A 5,941-nucleotide genomic window follows, 5' to 3' on the forward strand; every position below is an offset into this window, starting at 1 on the left:
CACATATACATTGACTGTCCACCATTAATACCTCCTGCCCATGTGAGGAATACTAATAGATGCTAGTAGCTTGAGCCTAATAAGTGCAATCATATTAGTCACTCTGTACGGCAATGGGTAAGGATATGTTAGACTTAAACAGACACATAACGGTTGGGGCTCAACTATAAGAACGTCATTAGTAAAGACCATTTCTATTATTGGTTGTTCAAAGTCTTATCAAGAGAAGCAAAAGCTGGCTTGCCGACTAAAGGAAAATATGGTTAGACATGCTTGCTAAGTGCAACAGACTGTGTTTCAACTGACTGATTCCATTAAAAGTGATTGGGATTCAACTATATGCAACGGGCATAAAACAAATGTCGTATAGTGATCATCAGTCCAAACATTGGTCATCTCTAATGCAAACAGGAAACATACTGTTGACTGGAAATGTGCTAGATAGTCTAAAAAATCACTTTAGCCCTTTTAAATGCTGACAACAGGGTAAAAATATGGGAAGCTGCAAGAGGCCAATGACTACTCGTATTGTTCCTACAGTACAAGGTGCTAGAGAAGGTTTGTGTGACAGAAGTGTTCTGTGATACCTTACGAAGGTAAGTAACATCCAGAGTATACCTGAATTTCAACAGTGATGAACAACAGCTCTTCCAAGGCCACAGTGAAACAATCTGAAATGTTCACAATATCCAAAACAGATAAAATATTAAATTACTGTTATTTTTAATGAATACGACAGAAAGAAAGGTGATCCAAATAGAATAATGAACTCTTTATTTCAGTCTTAACTAAAAATAAAAGAAAACAAGGCTTCTATTTTTTTCTTTTTCTCTGATGAAGCTTCAACAATTACTAAACATTTTAAACAATAAGTATAAAGGCACAATATATGAGTTGTTTCATCTGCAAAGATTACTAATTATGCAAACAGTAACATTTCTTTACTACATTCCAGGAAAAATACATGGTGAATTTACCACTTTTTTAAAATTCAAATAAACAGAGTATATTTGGTTTCAAAGTAGCTACAGGTTAATACTTAAGCAAACACTTCAAAAAATCCATAACCACTACTTCTTTTTCACTATAATACTGCTACTGTATTAACATCTACTATACACTCAAGCAACACTAATTATTAAAACCAACATTATTATCAATAAGTCAAATATTTGATTGTTTTTCTTTAAATACGTAAAATAGCTTCAAATTACTTTAGTAATGGTAAAGATCTTTGCTACAAAATAGTAGACATGACTTTTTCTCAGAGGCAAATTTCACACAATAGTGTTCATTTTCAAGATATCTACTGAAAAAACCAAATGCTTGTATTCAAAATGCTAGATTAATGTAAATATTATATGTCAAGGCATTATTAAAAAAACTGAAGGAGTTCTAAAAAAAATCAAAATTTCAAAGTGATTTAGACATTTCCACAGTTTTCTAAGAGCTTTGTGAAAGTGATGTATTTGGTTTATTAATATTCAGAGCAATTCTTGAGATAAGTCTGTTACACAAACACCTACATTACACTAATTATAGCAACAAATGCCAAATATCTTAATATCTACTACAGTAGTTTCTAGGTTTTATAACCTTTATGGTGTTCTAGCTACTTTGGAAATCCTAAGATCCAATAGCTTCACCTACATCATTATAGTGTAAATAACCGCCTCACAAGTACAACCTCAACTTACATCTTTACAATGTTCCAGATACCTCAGCTACCCTAAAGTTTACTACCTCAATCTACATCTTTACAATATTCTAGATACCTCAGCTGCCTTAAAGTTTACTACCTCAACATATATCTTTAGAATGTTCCAGATACCTCAGCTGCCTTAAAGTTTACTACCTCAACATATATCTTTAGAATGTTCCAGATACTTCAGTTATTCTAAAGTTTACTACTTATCCTACATCTTGACAATGTTTCAGCTAACTCAGTTGTCCTAAAGTCCATTGTCCCATCCTACATTTATACATTGTCCCAGATACCTCAGTTGTACTGAAACTAACTAACTCCTCCTATACTTTTAAATTGTTCCTCAGTCTTCCCAGAGCCTACAGCATCATTTTACATCTTTACAATGTCTTGACTATCTCTGCAGCCCTACAATCTAGTAATCCCTCCTAGTGTTACAAGTATCTGGAGAGTACTTTAGCCCATTGTTCACTCCAATACTTTTTTTACTCAAATATTTGGTTACAGCAATTATAGAATTCATACTAAAATGTCCTACCCACTTCACAAGCCACACCTTTTAATGCAAAACAAGTCCTCAAACCTACCACCTCATCCTACATCTTTAAAATGCTCTGGGTACCTAAGTAGTCCTAAAGTTTATTGACTCCTCCTATCTCTTTAGTAGTCCAGGAAACTCAGGAGTTCTTCAGTCTACCATATATTCCTGTATTTCTACATTAATCAAGGTAGCTCTATAGTCTGAAATCTTCCAGTTTCTCCTAAGCCTATACTTTTTATTTTTTATGCTTTTTTAAATCTAAATATCTGATCACCAAACACTTTCAAATCTCCTAACCATTTTATAACATAACTACTAGTGCAAAGCTATACTTTTATCCCATCTCACAATAAAAATCAACCATCATAATCAACTTCTTTAACAATGTTTTTCATTGCATTCAAAATATTTATGCAAGTTGTGGAGGTGAAGGTACATAACGATTTTAAAATATAATGCTACAGAGCCTTCCCACTACACATGGATTTACACGTATATGACACTTGTAAAACAATAAACCTGTATTAATAACACATTGGACTAAACTGTGAAAATACATGATACTAAATTTTCCAAATCCATGCTACTATTTGGTTTTGTTCGTAATTAGACATTCATAGAAACAAAAACTTAAAAATTATAATAAAAAAATTCATGACAACAACATGACTTTCATCTGTTTATGATTCACATAATTCAATGACTATTAAACACTGTGAAGAAATGTAAAGGGACAATTTAAGAATAACTTTGTCAGGGAAAACTACTAAACAATTGATAATTACAATAAGAATGTTTTAATAATATACAACCCTACCTTGAAAAGAACTAGTGAGTATTCCATATACAACAATAATCACTTTAAAACTGAGAAATCAACAAGACTTTGATAACTTCTTGTTACAAATATCTATCACTAACAATAAAACAATCTAAAAAAAGTATTTTTCAATTTATTACTCAGTGAACATAGGTTCCCCTTTAAACTGAATGAGATTATTAAAAGTATATTTACACTTTTTAAAGATAACTTGTATGTTTATCAGTCCACAAAATACATAATCATGTAAAATAAATTAACTCTACAGAAAATACTAATGAAGTCTCCTAGAATGAAAAAGCTCCAACATTTTAGTTTCATCACGTGCTGTCATAAAGAGAGAATACATTATATCACAAATTACTAGAGAACTAGTTCATAAATAACAAATGTCTATTAAACAGCTTTTATATAAGTAATGAAGTAAAATTATCCTATATGACTAGTCACAGGGAATTTATAACCATATCAAAGTTTACAATATTGATCTTTATGCTAATGTCAACAAGCTGCTTTATCTTTCTTATTCAGCAATACAAAATATTAAATGTCAAAATTATCTCACTGAATGTGTGACATTACTACCATTATTAAACATCTTTTGCATCATTAAGTCTTTATGGTCATTTTAACTCTTCAACTTGGCTTTAATCATGTACACTAATTAACATATGTGTAGAGAATTGAATTTCACATTATAGCTCCATATAACACGAAGTCCAGAAACTGTTTATCAAGATTTAAAATATCACACAAATCTAAAATATCACACAATTGTATGCAGTGATTCATCGTAACTACAAACACACATGGTGACAGATCAACTCTATAAGATTATATCAACCAACTGGTAATACTACCACACATCTTCAAGGAGCTTGCATTGCTGTATGCAAAGTTTTACAGTTTGATGAACATATAAAGTGAAATTCAAATGTTCTGTAAAAAAAAAGCAATCACTGGTCTAAACATTCAATGTTAGTAGGGTCACATAAATAAATTACCACAAATTCACTACCAGTTAAAATACTTAAATACTCTGCATATCAAGATACTATCAATATATTCTATGTTGTTTTCAAATGTTGCAATCACTGCAATTATTTTACCTTTATAGTTGTTTACACTATCAAGTTTTATTCACAGCAACTAATATATATATCTCCTTACTGTTCTAACATCTGAATATTTCCTTCCCACTAACTACTCTATCATTATAGCACACTAAAACAAAAAGTTTTGGAAACAACAATTATTGTATTACTATAACCTTCTTTACTAAAACAACTGGTCACTGGAATAACTGAACAAAACAGATACTATACCTCCATTATTTTTTGATTGATGAAACTTTTTGTTGTAGTTACCATTATGTCTAATACATTCTGATCAATGAAAGATTTGGTTCCAACAACTTTTGTTCTATAATACCCGAAAAAAAGTTATTACAGTAAGAGTATTATCTGTCCACTAGGAGATTCTGACATAGTATAAAATTTTCCAACACAACTTTATTCTCATAAATAACTAAACAAAGTTTCAATATTACAATCACCTCCTGAAAATATATTATTTCACTGTATATCACCTTTATATTTCAACACTGTTCAGATCATCTCAATAAATTTTAAACACAATATCTCTAACTTGAATTTACTGTCAGAATTGGAAGAAAATTATAGATAAGTAGAACATGTGCAAGTGAACCACATATTGTAACAACCTATAGTGCCATTAACAAAAGAGATCCATATTAACAGTACTGTATGTTCTAGACTTCTTTAAATAAACAATATGTATATCAGAAATTACATTTATAAAATATTCAACAACTGCTAGAATGCTCCCTTATTTAGAATATAGCAGTTAGATTGCTGTTAGGACACAATACTGCATAAAAACAACTGCACACTGTTGTATATCATTCTGATAACAAGGTTACATTTTACATGAATATTTTGCTCTTCTATTACTATAAAAAAAAACTACTCTTCATGCTTATAATGTATAACACAATAAACATAAAAATGTAAAAATTTTTTTACTATACCTCAATATTAATAGGATCTTAAGCCATGGTACAGGATCAAAATATTATAAATACTATGCTTGTAAAAAAAATCCAATAATCAATAGCAAGTGTTCTATGTCACAATATTAAGTTAAATGGTACAGTAGGAATATGAGACAACAAAATGTTCAAAACTACAGATCTCCACAGTGTACGATTGAATGCAGTATAAAATGGTTATAGTCCATTTATGTAAAAGAATGAACCCCAAAGCTTCAAAACCACAGAACACAACAGTGTGTGTAGACACAAGTCACATATTCTTCAAAACCACAAAACATAATACTATATAGATACAAGTCACATGCTCTTCAAAACCACAGAACACAACAGTGTGTGTAGATACAAGTCACATGCTCATCAAAACCACACAATACAACATTATGTAGATACAAGTCACATGCTCATCAAAACTACAAAACACAACACCGTGTCGATACAAGTCACATGCTCATCAAAACCACAAAACACAACACCGTGTCGATACAAGTCACATGCTCATCAAAACCATAAAACAAAACACTGTGTAGACACAAGTCACATATTCTTCAAAACCACAGAACACAACAGTGTGTGTAGATACAAGTCACATGATCTTCAAAACCACAGAACACAACAGTGTGTGTAGATACAAGTCACATGATCTTCAAAACCACAGAACACAACAGTGTGTGTAGATACAAGTCACATGATCTTCAAAACCACACAATACAACATTATGTAGATACAAGTCACATGCTCATCAAAACCACAAAACACAACACCGGGTCGATACAAGTCACATGCTCATCAAAACCACAAAAC

The 5,941-nt window shown here is 31.1% G+C and overlaps 1 protein-coding gene across 1 annotated transcript in view; it reads right to left on the reverse strand.

Annotated features, from left to right (window-relative positions):
* Positions 1–5,941, reverse strand: part of LOC106460168 (ankyrin-3-like) — a 22,397-nt gene continuing 16,456 nt past the window's right edge. Inside the window, exon 4 of the mRNA XM_022386820.1 lies at positions 1–3,393. The gene's annotated coding sequence lies outside the window, so the exon portion shown is untranslated. The remainder of the gene's footprint in view (positions 3,394–5,941) is intronic.

This window comes from Limulus polyphemus, unplaced genomic scaffold (genome assembly GCF_000517525.1).
Source record: "Limulus polyphemus unplaced genomic scaffold, Limulus_polyphemus-2.1.2 Scaffold722, whole genome shotgun sequence".
Taxonomy (NCBI): Eukaryota; Metazoa; Arthropoda; class Merostomata; order Xiphosura; family Limulidae; genus Limulus; species Limulus polyphemus.